At 42.6% G+C, this 21,026-nt stretch overlaps 1 long non-coding RNA gene across 1 annotated transcript in view; it reads left to right on the top strand.

Moving 5' to 3' along the window:
* LOC110256769 overlaps positions 1-20,608 on the top strand; it is a 79,694-nt gene extending 59,086 nt beyond the window's left edge. Inside the window, exon 3 of the long non-coding RNA XR_002338719.1 lies at positions 20,287-20,608. This is a non-coding gene — a long non-coding RNA (uncharacterized LOC110256769). The remainder of the gene's footprint in view (positions 1-20,286) is intronic.

The raw sequence follows: 21,026 nt of genomic DNA, 5'->3' as shown, positions 1-21,026 counted from the left end.
GGGCCACTAGGTCTGAATCCTAACCACATAGTGTTGTTTGTTCATTGTTTAAACCACAGTGCCACTCACCAAACAGTATTGGAAGCTTTTATCTCTAGTTGCTCATCCCATGACGCTAAAGGACACCAATTAAAATCTATATGTACTTCAGTATTGGTACTTCATCTGGGTTAAACTCCGGGCGATTATCAAAGGTACTGTGGATTCATTTTTACATGAAATTGAAAACATTTCACAGGCAAACATATCTCTCTGTACCTAGACATAAAGCACAGTTGCCTTCAGATTATTTACACCAACTTGTGCACAAACTGGCAGGTGATGGATAATGCTCCCAAATTCTCTCTGAGCTCCCACAATACAGATGATGCCTTTAAAACTGACAAGAATGGAATTCCCCTTGTGGTGCAGCGGAAATGAATCCGACTAGAAACCATGAGGTTGTGGGTTTGATCCCTGGCCTTACTCAGTGGGTTCAGGATCTGGCATTGCCGTGAGCTGTGGTGTAGGTTGCAGATGTGGCTTGGGCTGGCAGCTGTAGCTCTGATTAGACCTCTAGCCTATGCCACGAGTGCGGCCCTAAAAAGCAAAAACAAAAGCAACCTCCCCACCCCCCAAAACCTGGCAGGAACCCAATTTATCTTTCAGGTGATGGAAACCTTTTCTTCTTAACCTGAAAACAGCATGGAAGAGTGGGAAACCCACAATTTTCATGATAAGGGAGCCCAGGTATGAAGGATGTGTTTAAGAATATTGACAACAATAAAATTACTTTTTTCTCTCCCATAAAAAAGAACAGAAACCACACCTGTCATTCTCTGAGGTATTTTCGAAGTACTGCACAGCAGGCTTTTTAAATACTGTAGTCGATCATAAAAATCACACATCAAGTTAAGGAGCCTTGCATGTGTTTGTCTTTTTAAGTTGTTTCGTTTACTGACATGCGTACAAAGCCTGTGGAGTCTGAACTGGCATTGTGGAGCTGGTGCTGAACGACCCTTTCACCTTTTAAGGAACTGGCAACGTCTTTCAGAACTTCTTGAGAACCTATCTCCAGTTTAAATCATGACCCTTGGTTTGAGTCATGCTACCAGCAAATGGAATTTTTTTTTTAAATTATTGGTAAAACCATGTCTCTCATACAAACGTGTGACATGACATGATTGTTTCTCTCATAAAAGAAATATGTGTTAAATATTTTCTGCTAACTAATCAATGAGTGAAACACTAAGGTGTTATAATTGGTTCCACGGAGAATCCAAAAAAACCACACATATATTCATGTATTAGACACTCAAGATAATGAATTAAAGTTACAAATCAATGCAAAACTGGCCAGTATTCAAAAAGAATAATCATTTCTTTTCCATTGGACTTTTTTTAGTTGCATAACTAGGGACAGAATCATTTGCAATATTGTCAGGTTTTTGTTTTGTTTTGCTTTTGCAATTGAGAGATTTGCAAGATATCTCAGAGAAAATTAAAGATGAAGATAACTGGAAGATGGTTACCTAGTGATTTTTTTCCCCATTTCAAAGCTGTCACTCATTTTCCTGACTCTATGAAATATGCAGAGGAAGTACTCAGGAACAACTTGGGATGTTATGACCAACAATACAGATAATTAGGTGGAAGTTATGTTTTCAAGCTAAAGACTTTAAGTGTTGAATACATTTTTACAAAATAGCTGTAATAAATAAAGGGTGACTTTTACAGATTACTGATATAATTAATGTATATTTTCTGCAACCTACATAAATAATTTGGGGCAGAGGCTCTTCCCAAGAACTTAATGTCCTTGTTTGCATTTGGTCATGGTTACTATTGAAAATTTCTTCGTTAAACAATTTAAAGATGATGATTTGATGAGAATATGCTGAGGGGTTGCTATGTGCATATTTAGGGGACAATGGTTGACTTCTTTGAGAGAGTTTTCCTGCATTTCCCAAGTGGGTGCGGGCATGCATGCACGGTGTGCCCCCGTGTGCCCTCACGGGCGCTGGGCGAACCCCTCAGCGCTTTCTTGCCTGCTTTCTTGTCTTCACACACACATGATCTCCTCATCTGATTGAGGGTCGCTAATTGATGTATTTTTATTAATGGATGGTCAGGTGGCCCAACTTGGGAGAAATCTCTTGTGTATTCTAGCCATACTTTCTGTCTCTTCACCCCTTCCCTTTGGTCGCATCTCTGCCCTGCCTCACTCTGCCTGGTTCACAACCAAAGGCTGGGATCTGTGTCCTCTGCTCGTCCTTCTGATGCCCAGCGGGCCTCGCAGTAAGAGGGGAGGTGTGTGCTGTGGCTGAGGGCAGGGCGATGGCTTGGGCTCTTCCTGGGAAGCACCTGTGTTGCCTTGCTGAGTCCCAGGTGACTGCCCCTCCAGGGCTCTTCCTTGTAAGTCTCTCTGTTTGCACTCAGGTAATTGCTTCTTCCCTTTTTTCGCTCTGCCTCTTGGAGCTGTGGCTGCTCCTTTGCTGTCCCTGGGCCAGGATTTTCATATATTCCTTACAGTTCCTTATGCCCAGTCACACGGTTACAAATGCTTATGGTGTTGGTAAAACCTCCTGCAATAACTTTAATGTGAGGGAGGCACGTTTTCTGTTGGGATCCTGCTGATATCCTGCTCAGGTTGCTTTATCTTCTGAAGGTGTGACTAGCCAGAGGGTGGAGATGCCCCGGATTCTAACCCAAGATCACGAGAAAGCAGAGGCTCTCTCAAACTTTTCCTCCTGACCCAGGGTCAGCAAACATTGTCTGTAAGAGGCCAGAGAGTACATACTGAAGGCTTCGTGGATCATGCTGATAGCGGGCAGATGGAAAGGAAAAAGGGCATGGCCGTATTCCAATAAAACTGTATAAACACAGGGATGGTGATTTGGATTTTGGGCTATAGTTTGCTGACCCCAGATTAGACTGGAAAATCTAAACTGGGTTAATAGGGCCTCATTACAGTGCCCTTGGGACACTTGGGTCTCTTACAGTTTCATTACTAACAAAGAACTATTTTGCCTTAGTTTGTGCTTTGGTATTTCCCTTCTCAAATTGGTCAAAAAATATAAACCCAAAGTTTTAAGAAACTGAACAATATCCAAAGAAGACAAACCTGTATAAATCCATGTCAAAATGTGTCATAGGTATTGTTGTTGTGGTTCAGCAGGATAAGAACCAGACATAGTGTCCATGAGGATGTGGGTTTGATCCTTGGCCTTGCACAATGGGTTAAGGACCTGGCATTGCCACAAGCTGCAGCATAGGTTGAAGATGTGTCTCGGATCCTGCCATTATTGTGGCTGTGATATAGGCAGCAGCTCAGATTTGACCCCTAGCCTGGGAACTTACATGTGTCACAGGTGTGGCCCTAAAAAGAAAAAAAAAAAAAAGATGTGTCATAGAGAAACCATTTCAAATACATAAGTATGGAGTTCCCTTGGTGGCTTAGTGGTTAACAAATCCAACTAGGATCCATGAGGATGCGGGTTTGATCCGTGGCCTCGCTCAGTGGGTTAAGGATCCGGTGATGCTATGAGCTGTGTAGGTCGCAGATGTGGCTCGCCTCTGGCGTTGCTGTGGCTATGTTGTAGGCTGGCAGCTGCAGCTCTGATTGGATCCCTAGCCTGGGAACTTCCATGTGCTGCTGGTGCAGCCCTAAAAAAATAAAAACAATAAATAAAATACATAGGTATACTCAAAAGTGATACAGATAAATCAATGTGGTATGAAAAAAAGTCAAGTAACGCACAGAAAAGCAAGAAGAAACAGAAGAGCGAAAAACAGAGGGAAACAAAACAAAAAAAACCCAAATAATAAAATAGTAGATTAAATCATGACTGTCATTAAACATGGATGGTCTAAAACAACAATTAAAGACAAAATTTTGAAAAAGGGCAAAAATCATGACAATTATATGCAGTCCACAAGAAGTATATTTCAAACATGATGATAAGTAGTTTACAAATAAAATGATAGAAAATGATAGGCCATGTCAATGATAATCAGAAAAAAGCTGGGTGGTTTTATTAAATTCAGACAAAGCAGACTTAAGAGTAAGGAAGTCTTGCCCAAAACAAACTGGAAAAGTGCATGTTGATTAAATGGCCAGTTCACCAAGAAGACGTAATGTAAAAATATGTATGCATCAAACAACAGGGCTTCAAAATACGTGAAGCAAAACCTGGCAGAACTAGAAGAGACATAACAAATCCACACTTGCAGTTTGTGACTTCAATCCCCTTTCAGCAATTGATGGAACCACTGGGCAGAAAATCAGTATGAATACAGGAGAGCTGGCCAGCACCACCAGTCAATGGGATCTGATTGACATTTGGAGGACACTCCACCCAAGAACTAAAGGATGCACATTCTTTTCAAGAATAGATGAGAGAGTGGAGAAGTGATTAATATGGCTTTGGGTAGATAATTAGTTCTTTTTAGGAGAGTCTAATTCCCATGAATTAGAAGTCCTAGTGTAAAGTTCAAATAGACATCCACACAGATGTGCAGATCAATTGAATGGTTGGGAAAATTGGGTGGATATATGGATGGATGGAGGGATGGATGAAGGGAGAGATGGATGGTGGATGGATGGATGGAGGGATGATGGAGGTATGGATGAAGGGAGGAATAGAGAGAGGGAGGGATGGATGAAGGGAGGGAGGGATGGATGGATAGGTAGGTGGGTAGAGATAGTCAGACAGGCATAAAGTCAGAAATTTGAGTATTGCCTACCCAGAGTCCTTACTGATTCTTCTACCTCATTTCCTTTATCCAGTCCCCATTTTCTGGCCATTTTGTCTCCATAATTTCTCCCATCCCTGCACCCATCTTTTTTATTCTTACTATCATTATTTCAATAGGAAACCATCAATATTTTTAGCTGGGGCTATTTACTGCAAATATCTATTTTAATTATCGTCTAAATCCATCCCACTGCCTCTGGTTCCTCATTTATTCCGTCCCACTTATTATTACTGCAACCACAGTTATCTTACTCAAGTCAGATGGTTCCATTCAGTTCTTTAAAAACTGTTGTTTGCAGAGTAATCTCAGTTTTAGAAGGTACCTAAAGTACCTCATGCTTGGTACCTACTGTTTATTACATAACTTCTCATGTAGTTGGTGCCCTTTCATATATCCAGGCTGGGGCACATTGTTTATTTTTGCTTGAGAATATTCTCAAGTATTTTATACAGCAATTAGTATCCCTTGTATATTTTAGGTTAGTAGCTAAGTTCTTTTTATCATGCATGTAACTAGTTAAAATAATGCACTTTGCAGTATATTTTAAGTATCAACATGTTAACATCAAGTTCTTATATCACACTTTGAAAGTGTCCAGTAGAATCTCAGTTAACATGGCAATTGAGTACTTACTATCATCCCTTTAGGTTTTTTTCTTTTTTTCTTTTTTTTTTTTTTTTTTTGTCTTTTGTCTTTTTAGGACCTTACCCATGACATATGGAGGTTCCCAGGCTAGGGGTCCAGTCGGAGCTGTAGCTGCCGGCCTAAACCACAGCCATAGCAATGTGGGATCCAAGCCGCGTCTTTGACCTACACCACAGCTCATGGCAACAGCGGATCCTTAACCCACTGAAGGAGGCCAGGGATTGAATCTGCAACCTCATGAATGCCAGTCGTGTTCCCTCACCACTGAGCCACGTCGGGAACTTCCATTTAGTTTTTTTTTAAATTTAACAGCAAACAATATTGCATCTATTAAAGGATTATAAGGATAGTTTTTAAAAGGAGTAAAATCATGACTCTCACACAGATGTAAAATGAAAACATGTTAAATATTGTATTTAGTTCATTATTAAGCATGAAACCAGACAGATGTCACCTGTTTCAAATGAGAAGAAAGAAAAGCAACTGTATGTGGAGTAAAGAAATGCTGAAATTAATTTACAGGGGACCCAAACTGGCATGTTCTAGGGAGGTGGGGGATGTAAATCAATTCAGTATCATTTACTGGACAGTTTGCTTGTATGTCTTCGGACAAAATTTATTTTGCATATTCATCAGTTATCTACAATGTAAAGTTTTAAAACAGCATGTGGGTAAAGAAAGATCAGAAATCCTGGGAGAGGAGTTCCCGTCGTGGCGCAGTGGTTAACAAATCCGACTAGGAACCATGAGGTTGCGGGTTCGGTCCCTGCCCTTGCTCAGCGGGTTAACTATAGGGCGTTGCCGTGAGCTGTGGTGTAGGTTGCAGACACGGCTTGGATCCCACGTTGCTGTGGCTCTGGTGTAGGCCGGTGGCTACAGCTCCAATTGGACCCCTAGCCTGGGAGCCTCCATATGCCGCGGGAGCAGCCCAAGAAATAGCAAAAAGACAAAAAAAAAAAAAAAAAAAAAAAGAAAGAAAAAGAAACCTGGGAGAATGGACTTTGAATGAAGGGGATTTTCTACTGGGCACACCTCGAGATCTTTTGTGTTCCTTTCACATATTCTTAGGCATGATTCCTCTTCTTCCTCAACTCCTATTGCCGTTCCTTTACTTACAGACATATTACCTCTGATTTTATGGTTGGTGGTCTTTTATTAGTCAACCCTAAAGTAATTATTTGAATATAAATGAGTATATGAATTGAAATATTTTTGTTTAATTTTCTGTCACCATGTGGCTCCAAGTGTTAACAAAAATTTTCCTCTGGTTTGGGATATTCTTCCAATTATTAGTACTAAAAAATGATCAGAGAAACCTAAACACATTATAAATTTTGATATGCTAGTATCACAGATAAGGGTAAAATTTTATTTGAAATACATCTAGTTATAAGATTGATGTATTCCCCCCCTTTTTTTAAAATTCATGAATGAATGTCACTTTTGGTTGGAATGACCTAGAATTCAGCATTAGCTCTATTTTGTTTTTCTTTTTATAGAAATAAAGACTGGAGTTCCTGTTGTGGTTTAGTGGAAGCGAATCTGACTAGCATCCAAGAGAATGCAGGTTCGATTCCTGGCCTTGCTCAGTGGGTTAAGGATCCGGCATTGCCATGAGCTGTGGTGTAGGTCACAGACGCAGCTCAGATCCAGTGTTGCCATGGCTGTGGTGTAGACCAGCAGCCGAAGGTCCAATTCGACCCCTAGCCTGGGAACCACCATATGCTGTGGGTACAGCTCTAAAAACACACAAAAGAAAAAAAAAAAAAAGAAATAAAGACTGACAAATTTCAAAGATACAAAATGGTAGTAACACTGCCTCATTGTCACGAAACAAGTTTGGACCCCTTGCTATGTTCATAAATTTATCTATCCCCCAAGTTAATTTGGAAAATCCATCAGATGACATTTTCACTAGATTTCCCTTTTTTTTTTTTTTTTTGCTGAATATAAAGAAAGCCCTGACTTGTAAAAGTTGGTTCACTTAGGGTCTTTCACACTCTGTATTTATATCAATATTTGTAATTATCCTTTTGTGTGGTGAACAATACCTCAAAGAAAGATTGAGGTATTCCATGTTTAAAGTGAAATGAAGACAGTTACAAAAAGGGATACAGGGAAAGAAAATTTGCTCAAATTTCCCCCACAGATGATTTCTCGTGGAGATTTTTGACAAGAGAACATATATGCAAGATGAGTATCTAGAAGTTGTTAAGACTGTTTCTGAAAGGTGGTCTGTGAACAAGCAGCATCACTTAGGAGTTTTCTAGAATCGTAAGAGCTTCTGGGCACAGGGCCATCTCTGGGTCACTCTGCCCTCGCTGACGACACCTGTAGGTTCTGCTTGCCCTGGGGAAAAACACTGATTTCTTGGTGCCCTGAACTACTTGATTTTTCCTGAACATGTTATGTATTTTTATGCCTTCTGCTTTGTTCTAGCAAATCCCTCAAGTTTAAATACAGTCTTCTAGATAGAGCATTTTATATTGATTTACAATTATTATATTTTATTTACATGGGTGTGTTTAATACTGATTTGCATTACCTTTGTGTGGGTGTGACTGTCTTCCAGCATCAGGCAGGGTCCCACTCCAGGTGCATGCTCATGGGATGCACAGATTTAGAAGCAGGGAGGTAACTGCCTGATAAAAAGACCATTGTGACTCAGTAGGTGTATTCCTGTGGGAGAAAGTGGGTGCTAAGGGCAGAGTATTTGGGACGCACCCATGTGAATTTGACCTCTGTCTCCACACACTGGGCGTGCTGTCTGTTCTTTAGGGCTCTGGGTCCAGGTAAGACTGTGATCCCACAGATCCGCAGGATCATCATTAGAACCAAATGAGGTAGTGCAAAGTACCTGGAATCGACAAATCTTCGGAATTATCTGCTTATTATCATTATCACCAGCGTTATTATCAGCACCAAGGTCTGGGTCCTGTGATGCCCTCTATATGGCTGTTGGAATAGACATCATCTCCTCACAGTCTGGTCACAGGAAACATTCCACACGTGCTTTGTTGAAGTTTCTCTGCTAGTGAGATCATTCGTTGGAATGGGGGGGCGGTTACTCAGTGTGACACTAATAAGCCACTTCATTGTGAAAAAAGAGAAGAAAATAAGAGAGAGGAAGGAGAATGAGGGAAAGCTTAAAACCAAATATGTAAGAATGGAAAGCACAAGCAGCAGAGGAAATTAATAAAATAATGGCACTAATATTTGTAGACATTTTGCACCTTCCTTCCCTTCCTTCCCTTCCCTTCCCTTCTTTCTTATTTTAAGCTGCTTGTGTGGCATATGTAAATTCCCAGGCTAGTAGTCAAATTGGGGCTGCACCTGCTGGCCTACGCTACAGCCACAGCAACGTGGGATCCGAGCTGCATCTGCTCACGGCAAAGCCAGATCCTTAACCCACTGAGCGGGGCCAGGGATCAAACCCGCATCCTCATGGATACTAGTCAGGTTCGTTACTGCTGATGTTTTAGAAGCTAGGGCGAGTAGTTTTGCTGTGAGCCACACGGGAAATCCTTGCTATTGCTGATGTTTTAAACAGCAGGCAGTTTGGTTTGAAAAGAAAAGAAGGTTTGCTTGTTTTCTGGCCACATTCAGAACAATCCCACAGCAAATAGTTGTGAACCATCCTGGCCGACTCTCTTTTCCTATTCTCAGCATGGGGCTGTCACATCCTCGTGTGTATGTGCGCATGCATGTGTGCTGCCCTCTCCCTGCCCCGCCCCCTCAGGTCCCTGCGCAGCCTTCCACACAGCGACCCCCTCTGTCCCAGCAGGACAGGACAGGATCTTGCTAAAGGCAGTAGAAGAGGCCAGAGCCTTCACGTTCAGCATGAAGCACAAGCCTCTTTGCATGACCTGAGAGACCCTCTTGATTACAGACTGTTTTTTTCTTTTTTTAAAGTATAGTTGATTTACAATGTTGTGCCAATTTCTGCTGTACAGCAAAGTGACTCAGTCATATACGTATGCATATACTTTCCTTTTCTTATGTTATCTTCCATCACAGTCTGTCCTAACAGAATGGACAGAGTTCCCTGTGCTGTACAGCAGGACCTCATTGCTTATCCATTCTAAATGTAAGAGTTTGTATCTACTAACCCCAAATTCCTTGTCCATCCCACTCCCTCCATCATCCCCTTGGCAACCACAAGTCTGTTCTCTATGTCTGTGAGTCTGTTTCTGTTCTGTAGATAGGCTCATTGTGCTGTATTTTAGATTCTACATACAAGTGTTGTCACATGGTACTTGTCTTTCTCTTTCTGAGTTACTTAGAATCTCTAGTTGCGTCCATGTTTCTGCAAATGGCGTTATTTCATTTTCTTTATGGCTGAGGAATATTCCTTTGTGTATATATACCGTGTCTTCTTAATCCATTCATCTGTCAATGGATATTTAAGTGGTTTCCATGTTTTGGCTACAGACCACTTATTTATCATTGTCCATCCCTTACTGGTCTCAGAGGATGAACGCCCTGAGTAGCCTGTGTTCACTCAACCACACACCCTCTTAGAAATGCCTCCCTCCCCTCTCTGACCCAGTTGCTATCCTGGGGACCTCATTCAACTCACCCACACCTTGTCCAGTAACTCCCTGCACCACCTGTGTGTCCCCCATCCTTCTAGTATGCTAGGATTGTTCATTTTATTTACTTCGTATTAGTTTATTCATTCTCGCAACACATAATGATTAAATGCCACCTACATTTAAAACACTGTTCTGAGGCAGGAAAATAACAGCCTGCAAGCCATTTCCCCTAAAAGGTGACAGTGCAAGGGCAGGGCTGTGCACACCTGAGCAGGTGGCAGCCGAATGTCCTCTTATCTGACATTAGCATCTTGTGCTAATCTTGCAGAGTTCTAACCATTGTAGTTTTGAAAACTGGATCTATACCTCCATTTTCATGCTGTGCTCACTCTTTAAATGGCCTCCCGGGACCTCCGAGGTTGGCTAAAGTCAGGTGGTTGGATTTGGGCTTCTCTGAACTAAATCATCTGCACTGTGCTATTTCTCATCATTATTCATATTTTCAAATATTCTTTTCAAATGGCCATTCTTTTAAAAAAAACCTCAAATTTTCCATATTGATTTTAAGGCATCAAGTATAGGAGCTTTTGCAATTCTTTGGTCAGGATTTGGCCAAAGGAGGTTTTTGTCATATGGGTGCATGCCTATTGTGTATAAAGGATTCTGGAACTTTTTATACCCCGGACCCTAATTGTGAAGTTAGGACTCATAAGTCTTGCTGGGTTCCTGACATTGCTGGTCCAGTGATGACATTTGTTGCTGAAACTCAGCCTCTGTTCACTGGTGCCAAATACAAATGCAGAGACAGAGTTTTGGGTGAAAGAGGAAAAAAATAGCTTTTATTGCTTTGCCAGGCAATGGAGGCCACAGCAGGCTCATGCCTTAAAGACTGTGCCTTCCTTTGGGGAAGAATTTCCAGGGGGGTTTCTAGTCCAAAAGGAGAAAAACAGGGTTTCAGAAAAGAATCAGGGTTGGGGCAAACATGCATTCTTCTTTCTTTGGGGGGATCTTAGTCATCGAAGCTGGTGTCAGGAGATCTCAGTGTGATTCTGGTGATGGCCTTCTGGGTTATTGCCTGGAATAACAGTACTTTCGAAAAGAGCATATTGATCAGAGATTAGCACAAATTAGGAAAATTCCTGAAAATTAACATGTGCTAATAATCTTTAACTCAAAGGAAGTTGTGCTCAGGGTGCCTAATCTTTGGCTTTCAAGTGATTGTGTTTAGGGCACAATCAAACCAAATGAGGGAGAAACACAAGGAAGGGCTCTGAGCTGTTCAATTTTAAAGTATTCATTTCTACAAGAAGCATAAGGAATATCACTTTTCTCTTAGGTGTATTCCTTGAGGGGGAACCAGGATCCTGCCCCAAGGCTGTGCTATTGTTTCTTGACTGCTCATCCCTTGTCTGCCTCCCCTCCCTTCCCTGATTCATTCAGCAACTGTCTGAACCTGCCCTTTGGAACTCAGGGAAGGTCCTGGAGGCTGAATGATGCCCATTTCCTAAAAACAAGAAATGATTGACACAGAAAGGCTTTTGTGCCCAGGAGCCCCACAGGGCCCTGCTCAGTTTCACATTGAATCATTAAATATAATGTCTTAAATACAGTAAAACAATGATTAAAGACCAAATATGTAACTTATTTGCTCTGATAACTTTGGATGTTTTTCATTCTGTAAGAAGGCTTTGCATTATTTAATATATTTGTACTTTTCAAAAAAAAAAAAATCTTTTTATGGTCCCACCAGCGGCATGTGGAGGTTCCCAGGCTAGGGGATCCAATCAGAGCTGCAGCTGCTGGCCTACACCAGAGCCACAGCAACGCGGGATCTGAGCCGCCTCTGCAACCTACACCACAGCTCATGGCAATGCCGGATCCTTAACCCACTGAGCAAGGCCAGTGATCGAACCTGCGTCCTCATGGATAGTAGGTATGTTCATTAGCCGGCGAGCCACGATGGGGACTCCCATTTGTACTTTTAAAAATTAACCCATTTCTTGAGATGAAAGGCTTATAATAATTTAAGCTGTAACAGAGTTTCTAGATTAATATGTAATATTTGATTTTGTTGTTTCTGAGCCTGAAAACATGGAAAGGACTATATCTATCGATTCAGCAAACTCAAAAGGATTTTCTAGCTTCACTTCTGTTTTTAAAGAGTTGTTTCAATTTTCCACAGTCTGATGGACTTGCTTGCGGGGAATCACTTGCCCTGTTCCCGCTGCGTTTATCAGTTTACTAAAACCAATACAGAAAATGTTAATATTCCTCTTCTTATCTTCCTGCCAACTGCCCATGAAGAGCAGCAGTCAGGCAGTTCCCTGTGTGAGGGATTTATTGCTGCCACAGTCACCTGTAATTGAAGGCATGTGGTTTCGTGAATTCATATAGTTTAAGTGGCGTTTGCTAAAAATTTCAGAATAGAAGGTTGACTTACCAGAAAATTTCACCTACTAATCGAGTTAATCATTATCCGAGTGGAGTATATGACATTAAGAAAAGGGTCTTCTTGCATCATTATTTCTTAGGAACAACGAAAATAAAGAAAATAGAACTTCGTCTCTCTAACAGGTTCCATTCTTCTGTCCCCCCTCCATTAGCTTTGCAAATAAAGAGGAAACTGGGTGAAAACAGCATCAGAGATTCTGGAGCTGTAGGCCTAGTGGGGGGTGGTGGGGTGGGGGCTGGGGGCTGGGGGGTGCTGACCTCCAGGAGTCAAAGAAAAGAAAGGCTGAGTCTTACTAACAGTCATCAAAATCTGTGTTGCAGGATCTTCACCTAGGGATGAGATGACACTAAAGGAAGAAATAGAAATAAGTGTTGCATAAAACACTCTTTCCTCAGATCCAGGTGTATAACAACACACTTGTGATTGTGTGATTATGACGGCTCTTGGCTGTGGGAGATACTATTCTTCACCATCTTTAGTTCCTACACTCCCTCAGTGGCTCTGCATTTTTTTCCATCTTGCTACCAAATTGAATGACAATGGAATGCATTTCTTACGTAAACTAATCTTTAAGCAAAAGCTATTTCCACTGCTTAAGGTCAAATTTTGTAGGTAGCTTTTGCTCTGTTTAGGTAGTCACAGGTTTAATATCCATTTTTCCCTTCTTTCTTTTATCTATCTACCTAACTGTCTGTCTGTCTGTCTGTCTATCCGTCCATCCATCCATCCATCCATCCATCCGTCCTTCCGTCCACCTATCTATCTACCTATCCATCCATCTGTCTAGGGAAACTATCTTGATTCTGGAAGTCCCAAGGGGGATTAGAGATGCCTACAGTCCTGAGAAATAGAGACTTCTCTACACTGAAACGTAGAAATTCAATGAATGATAACTTAAGATAGTGGCTTTGACATTACAGGGTTCCCTACAGTGGTCAACTTTAAGGAAATTTGGGTTTTTATACTCACTCTGAAGCTTTACTAAGTACTTATTTTCAGCTGTATTGGCCATGCCCGTGCTTCATATAGTCTTATATTAAGGAAGAAAACTTTTATGTGGAAAACTTCAATGCATTTCCTAGTCCATCAAAAGTAATTGGCTGAGTCAGTGAACACCAGTAGTAGCTCAAGCCCTGCACAGGGGCCAGTGGACAAAGAAAATCTCTTTGCAACTTCCTTGCCACTTGAGAAGAGAGCTATGTCAATGAAAACAGGGCAAGTGCAAAATGGTGGAAGAAATACACTATTTTTCTTGATTGATAACACCCAGTCTTTCGTAGAATCCCCACAGGAAGCCCAGAAACATAATGGGAAAATGCAATACCTTCTGAGGGCTTTATTACCTCAGTTTTTCTCTGAACGACAATAGATACACTCTCCTAGGCCTTGGGGCTGCCTTTGGAAATGCTTGTCTCGATCAAGTGAGATTGCAAAGAAAGTGTCAGCCTGTGTAAGCTACTGCAGGCACAGGCTGAAAAATGATGCAGTCAGGGTCAAGCAGCTGACCAGGATCAGAGCGGTAAAGGGGAAGGGGTGGGGAACAGGGTGGAAGCAGCCCCAGGCCGACTCTCTTAGTCCTGGGGGCTGCATCTCTAGCATCTCTACATCGGCTCATAATCCCAGCTGTCGCCGTGTGCCAGCACCTCTTGTATTTCTGCTCTATGGTTTCTCTTAAAGCTAAATCCATTTAAGGACCTTATCAAGAAATAAAAATGGTTAATTTTTACTTTTTCATGCATTTTCCTTTGTCTTTTCAATTTAAGGGCTACATATAGAAGTTCCCAGGCTAAGGGTTGAATCTGAGCTGTAGCCGCCAGCCTACACCACAGCCACAGCAACGCTGGGTCCAAACTGTGTCCTCGACCTACAGCTCATGGCAACACCGGATCCTTAACCCACTGAGTGAGGCCAGGGATTGAACCTGCGTCCTCATGGATACTAGTCAGGTTTGTTACTGCTGAGCCATGATGAGAAGTCTTGTCATGCATTTTAAATGCTCTGTTAAAATGTAGAACTGTTGAATTAGGTACAATTTTTCCGTTTATCTTGAGCTTACTAACACTAAAATCTTGGCCCGCTGTTGAAGCAATCGTGTGAGTGTGTGTGTATGTGACTTTACTGAAGTTTCACCTGTTTGTGAGCAGCAGGACCTGAGTTTCCATGTCTCTGTTCTTCGCACCCAGCACATAATAGAGTATTTGGTAAATGAACCAAAAGAATGACCGGTAACAAACAATATTCATGATAAAAATAAATGTTTCCTCAAATTTCAGGGGATATTCTATAGCCACGCTCTTGCCAAAAGATATTTCAGAACTTGGTCAGGTTTCAGATTTAATTTTTGAAGACAGAACCCTGTTCTGACATGCTTACCAAGCCACAAGCTACTGGGACAGCGGGTTTAAAGTGGGTGAGATGAGGAAGGTTGGCTGGAGTCAGCAGGGGCTGGGGGAGGATGGAATCTAATAGAAAAACGGATGAAGAAGACATTTCAATCGTTTTAAGACCTAGGAAGTATTTCTGGGGATTTAAGAGAGAATGTGTGGGTTGAATTTTCAGACTCACAGCGGTGCTAGTCCAGTGGAGCAGTGGGACTTCGCAGAGTCTATGCAGGCTGAATTAAAGCCCAGTGACTTCGTAGGAAGAGGTGTGCTTGGGGAAACAGCTGGTTTCCTGGCAGGGTCAGAAGCAGAGCTCAGCAGATTCCCCCCTACCCCGAGCACCTGTCAAGATGCACCCCCTCTGTGTCCTTCCAGTTCACATCAGTGCTGTGCTGAGTGGGGACTGCCTGCCCCGGTTCTTCCTGCATCCCTCCCCTCCCCCAGGCTTCCTCTGCAGGAGGACCTTTTGTGTACCTGGCTTTCTTGTTGCCATTCACTGTGAGTTGTGTCGTTGGTGGATGAGTAACAAAGATGCTGCTCAGACATTTTTGTCCACGACTCTGCCCTTCTGCCCCTCTCCCCTTGTTCACATCCTCACCACCCACATCAAATGGTTCTCCTTACTTTTCAAGCAGTTTAATTGCCTGATTCGTGTGTGTGTGTGTGTGTGTGTGTGTGTGAGAGAGAGAGAGAGAGACACACACACACACACAGACACTGATAATAGTGAGCCCTGTGTTCCTGGAAAACAAGGACACTTTAGACTTTGTCCTCCCTCTGTCCACCTCCACACACTCAAAACCCTAGAAGCAGCTCCCTGCAGAGCACCGCCCCTCCCACAGCGCTCAGAAGAGGCAGAGATGCCCCCAGTTTGACACTGGGCAAGGGCAGTCATGAAACCTATAGGATCCCATTTGGTCCTGGTAAATGATGAGCTGTGCTGTTTGTATCCACTGTACCTGTTCACCCTCTCATCTGTTCACCTCCTCACCTATTCACATCCACACCTGTTCACCTCCTCACCTGTTTACCTCCTCACCTGTTTACCTTTTCACCTGTTCACCTCCTCACCTGTCTACCTCCTCACCTATTCACTCTCTCACCTGTTCACTTCCTCGCTTGTTCACATCCTCACCACCCACATCTAGGCCCAGCCCTGCCCACCTCACCCTGTAAAAGCAGTTCCTCTGTCAGACCCATGTGAGGCAGGTGGGTCTCATGGTGAGCAGTCATCTTGCCTTCCCTGTCACAGTCATGTGTGATTAAACCTCTCCTTCCTTGAACCCAGCTTTTTATTTGCCAACATGGATATGCTTTATCGAGGACCTGGCTGAGAAACAAGGTGCACACAGTACTGTGAGAAGCACATGGCTCTGCCTCTGTACAGAGCATCAGCAAGAACGTTCAGCTCCAGCTCTTGGGAACCAGGAGGAGACTGGCTGCAGAGCGTAGCATTAATGGGACAGCCTTGCACCAGGAATGCAGTGGTGCGTGTGCAGACAGAGGGGGAAAGACTCGCAGCATCAGACTTACCTGGAAGAACTCTTCCAAACACAGCCCCCAAGCACACCCACCCCAGACTTCCACATGCCCCTCCCCAAGGCCAAGAGATGTGCTTGTACCCCCTCAAAAGCTCTGAAACCCTGATGTGGATCCCCCTCTACAACCATGGCCTTGGGTTGGGGACTGGCAGAGGGCCCAGCAGAGGGCCTCAGCTAATGACAGGTTACCAGGGCTTCTGGTTCTGACCTTGGAGAAAAGCTGGATGAGAAAATGAACTGTTGAAATGGGAGGTGGACAATAGCTGAGGGAGCCGTTGTGTCCAGGACTTACTTGCTCCTGGTCATGCTCGTGATGAAACTTCTCTTGTCAGACATCATCTAGGAAAGAAACAGACCTAGAAATCTCTGAAAGCCTTGAAGTTTCTGCTCTTCAAGTGTGAGATGTAATCAGTCATCTTTTCAAGAAAGCCAAAAACTCAGCAGTTATAAAAAAAATTTTCCAAATAAATACTTTTGTCATTAAAACACAATTCCATTGCCTAAATAAGTTGAACATCATCTTTTCACTCACAATATAATCAATTTCTGAATCTAATGTGGCAGCATAGTCAGTTGATGTGCGAGTCTGTTTAATTCCAAAAGTAGGAGGTGGCTTGGAGTTCCCTTTGTGGATCAGTGGTTAATGAACCCGACTAGGATCCATGAGGATGCAGGTTCGATCCCTGCCCTTGTTCAGTGGGTTAAGGATCGACGTTGCTGTTAGCTGTGGTGTAGGTTGCAGACGCGGCTTGGATCCTGAGTTGCTGTGGCTGTGGTGTAGGCCAGTGATACATCTCCGATTCAACCCCTAGCCTGGGAACCTCCATATGCCTCGGGTACAGCCCTAAAATAGCAAAAAAAAAAAAAAAAAAAGGTAGGGAGTGGCCTTTGGAGGACAGTGCTTAATATTTTGGAATTTCTTGAGTTCAAATGTAAAATTATTTTTAATTTTTTGATAAAAATTAATGTTGAGATTTTTCTAGAGATGTTAAGGATTGGTGAATGATTTATTCTGTTGACCATGTGTGTTGAATAATGCACGTTATTAATGGCAGGCAGTGAACGTAACAATAGATGAATTATTTGAATGGGAAAGTTAGCCTTAAAGGAGTAACCCAGTTTTACAGTAGTATTTGGAAATAATTGTAGAGGTGCCCAAAACATCATGGATTACAGTCAAAGTCATGTCCTAACCTTTACTCTGATAAGTATAACACCATAGCTATTCTGGATTTATACATAATGTCATTTCTACTGTTCCCAGTGCAACTCTCTACTCCATGTTGTTTGTCAAAGGAAGAAAAATAAATCTGTTCATCGGCAATTAATTATATTAGCAGATCCTGCTCTCCTAACTTAAAATTAACCACTTGGACAAATGGGAAGAAACTATTAATTTAGTGTGCCAATTTAGGTGAGGAAAAGTTTTCCTCCATTTTCCTAGGGCCTCTGGCTGCATCTGAAAATTACACTAAGAGAGCTGGACAAGAGAAAAGCATGTAGATTTATTAGTGCAAGTTTCCTGTGACACAGGAGCCTTTGTAAGGACACAAGCATCCAAAGAAACAGACCAGAGCACTTTGATGCTAGGTGTGCTGAGAGCAGGCAGCCCTGGGGAAGGGCGGGTCAGAGAGGATGGGTAACCATGGCAACAGGGGGTCAGCAGGGCCTGCCTGCTGGGATTCTTCTTGGTCCCCCTGTGCTTGGAGACACAGGTGTTCTCTTCCTCTGGGCGCATGGAGGCCACCTCTCATCTGAGGGTTCTGTGCCCTGCTTCAGGGGAGGAAGGTCAGAGTGACCTTTGTGCTTCTGCCATTTTTTCAGTCTCCTCCAACTTAAAGTACTCAATGTGCTGAGGTGCCATTTTCGGGGGTATCGTGTCCCAGACCCCATCACCAATGACTATGTAAAGTTTATATCTCATTTACCATCACTGACTCAAACAGCATCTAAATTTTTATCTCCTGACATGCCCTATAGTAGTTTCAGCTTGTTGCCAATCACAGGTTGTGCTGTGATCCTTTAAATCTGTCCCTAACAACATCTTCCATCTATAGCTCAGGTCAAGTTCTGCTAAGCCAGAGGCTGCAGCAAGATTCTGCAGAATAAAGTTTTCATACACTGCTTGAAAATCCTGTGGGCTTAATAATGGAAAAATATAAACAACTCTCATGGCTGAGCCATTTAGAGACAGTTCTTGCACCAGGATTAATCAGGGATTCAAATGACACCCAGAACCCAGGCTTCCTTTCCCTCGGGTTGGTCCCCACATGCCAGCTTCCTGTTGGTTCTTCCCGGTGGCCCCTTGTAGCTCCTCATGTGTTCCTTGTGTATGACATTCAGATGGAAGAAGGAGTCCACCTTTTTTTTTTGCTTTTTAGGGCTGCACCTGTAGTATATGGAAGTTCCCACGCTAGGGCAAATCAGAGCTACAGCTGCCGGCCTACACCACAGCCACAGCAACACCAGATCTGAGCCTCATCTGTGACCTACAGTGTATCTTGTGGCAACAGCAGATCTTTAACCCACTGAGCGAGGCCAGGGATTGAACCCAAATCCTCATGGATACTAGTTGGGTTTGTGACTGTGGGCTGAGATGAAGCTTTTCTTTCTCCTGATGTCTCCTTTGACATTGCATGAATTTTTTTTATTAGAGATGGAAACCAACACTGTGGCCTGGAGATGATGATTATCAGGGCCGAATCTGTGTGTCTGAAGGAAGTCAATTCCACATGATTCCCATGTTCAATGAGGAGTAGGTGTGTTATATCTCAAAGGAAAACAGGGTACCACTAAATGAGGCATGTAGCCAAAGCCTGCAGTGGTCCGGGCTGGCTGTCTCTGGTGGCCCTGTCTCCGTCTTCCCTGGTCCCTTCTGGTCCCCTCCTTCCCGACCCACCCACACGGCTTCCGTCTCATCCCCTGTCATGGAGATGCTCTTCCCCAGCCACCTCTGTGGCGCCCTTGGTGCATCATTGGAAGATCACATCAGTGAGACCTGCATCCAGGTCTGTTTAAAAACTGTAGCCTCCACCGAGCTTCACGTTTCCATTCATTCTGTCTGTGGGCTTGGTTTGCCTTTTTAATAGCACTTACATCCACACACAGATACACATCTATAGACACAAATAGGTATGCATATGCACATGTACATACTACACACATGTATTTATCTCATTTTGCATCCATCTGCCCCCCTCCCCTACCCCTTACTGGACACACACATACACACACATGAAACCAAACACCACACAGAGATTTGGGACCAGTTTGTCTAGTGCAGAGTCTCCAGTATTTAGTACAATACCAGACAAGAGGCTGCATCCAATACATAGTTTTTGAACAAATGATTCCAATTTGCTGCACCTTGTGTAAACAGACATAATGTTTGATGATAAGATCAGGTTAATAGAGATAATGTTTGACCTATTGATCAGGTTATGACTAGACCATCTCAAAGATTCTACCGAAGTCCTTTTAGGTGCATCTGATTTAGCTGAACTGGTCATCCTCAAATAAATCGGTATAAAAATCATCATTTTGAATTGAGACTGCCTTGGTATCTACTGAGTTTTTCCTCCCTTCGAGGTCAATGAAGCCGGGGCTGGTCCTGGTTCCTTCTTGGGAAACCACTGCTGATTCACATCCCAGATTCATTCTTTGCCTCTGTCTGTTCCCATGTTCCCAAGTAGCTGGAAGTGTAAACAGGGTTGGGGACAATGCCAACTGCAGGCACTGGGTACATCGGGGGCACTGAGAGTCTTGGGGTGGGGGAGTCATTCTGAAATCAAGCTGGGAGGGTGAGGGCTGTGAACAGCCCCCCTCATAACACTGGGGTCTCCACAGTTTATGTGGAGAGGATACATAATTGATTCAGAGGAGCCTTCTGAGCTGGCACTGCTGTCGAATGTGTCTTTGTAGCATTTTCCTGGCAGCATCTGGGGTTTTTGAAAACATAATGGATTCAACACAGCCTCCCTTCTCCCATCTTTCAGCTTCATTCACATCTTGAGCAATTAAGCTTCTCTTGAGGGATGAAGAGTTATGAAGTGATCAGCCCCCAGGCAGACTCTGTTGAGGAGCAAGTGCTTTGAGAATAAAGAAGATTGATCTCCGGAAATACATCTTCCCTTGTGCTTCCTATCATTTTTCTCTGCAGAATGACAAGTTAAGAGTTCATAGCAAAACAAACAGAATAAAGATTATGACATATAAGAATAATACAAACACAAATATACAGAATTTTACTATAATGTCTTGTTCATTTATGATCCATTTTCTTTTTTACAAAATAACAGAATAAAGTTGGAGAGTGCTGTTTTTTTTTTTTTTTTTTTTTTTTTAAAGAGTTTGCAAAAGAAATCTGTAGACTGTGTTATCCTGCAGGAATAAAGCAATGTTTTATTAGAGGCTAAGAATAAGACTATGACCAAACATTTCTGAAGCAAATTAACTAGAAGATGCTATAAGATTAAACTTAATGTTGCAAGATTTATATGCGTGGGAGAGATGCTGTAAAAGAAAATAACTTTAGATTTAGGTGATAATTCGTATGATTCCCATCAACTCATAAAATCTGGCCTATTTAATATCTGACAAACATGTTTGAAACTAATTATTAATAAATATCTGACAAACATGATTGAAACTAATTAAGTAGAAAATTAAGAAGTGTATCTAGATTAATATGTAAAGATTCAAATAATAATAAATATCCGTTACACAGCCTTTGTCA

Source organism: Sus scrofa, chromosome 14 (genome assembly GCF_000003025.6).
Source record: "Sus scrofa isolate TJ Tabasco breed Duroc chromosome 14, Sscrofa11.1, whole genome shotgun sequence".
Classification (NCBI taxonomy): domain Eukaryota; kingdom Metazoa; phylum Chordata; class Mammalia; order Artiodactyla; family Suidae; genus Sus; species Sus scrofa.
The sequence above is the reverse complement of the archived record's forward strand: the minus strand, read 5'-3'. Positions and strand labels throughout refer to the sequence as shown.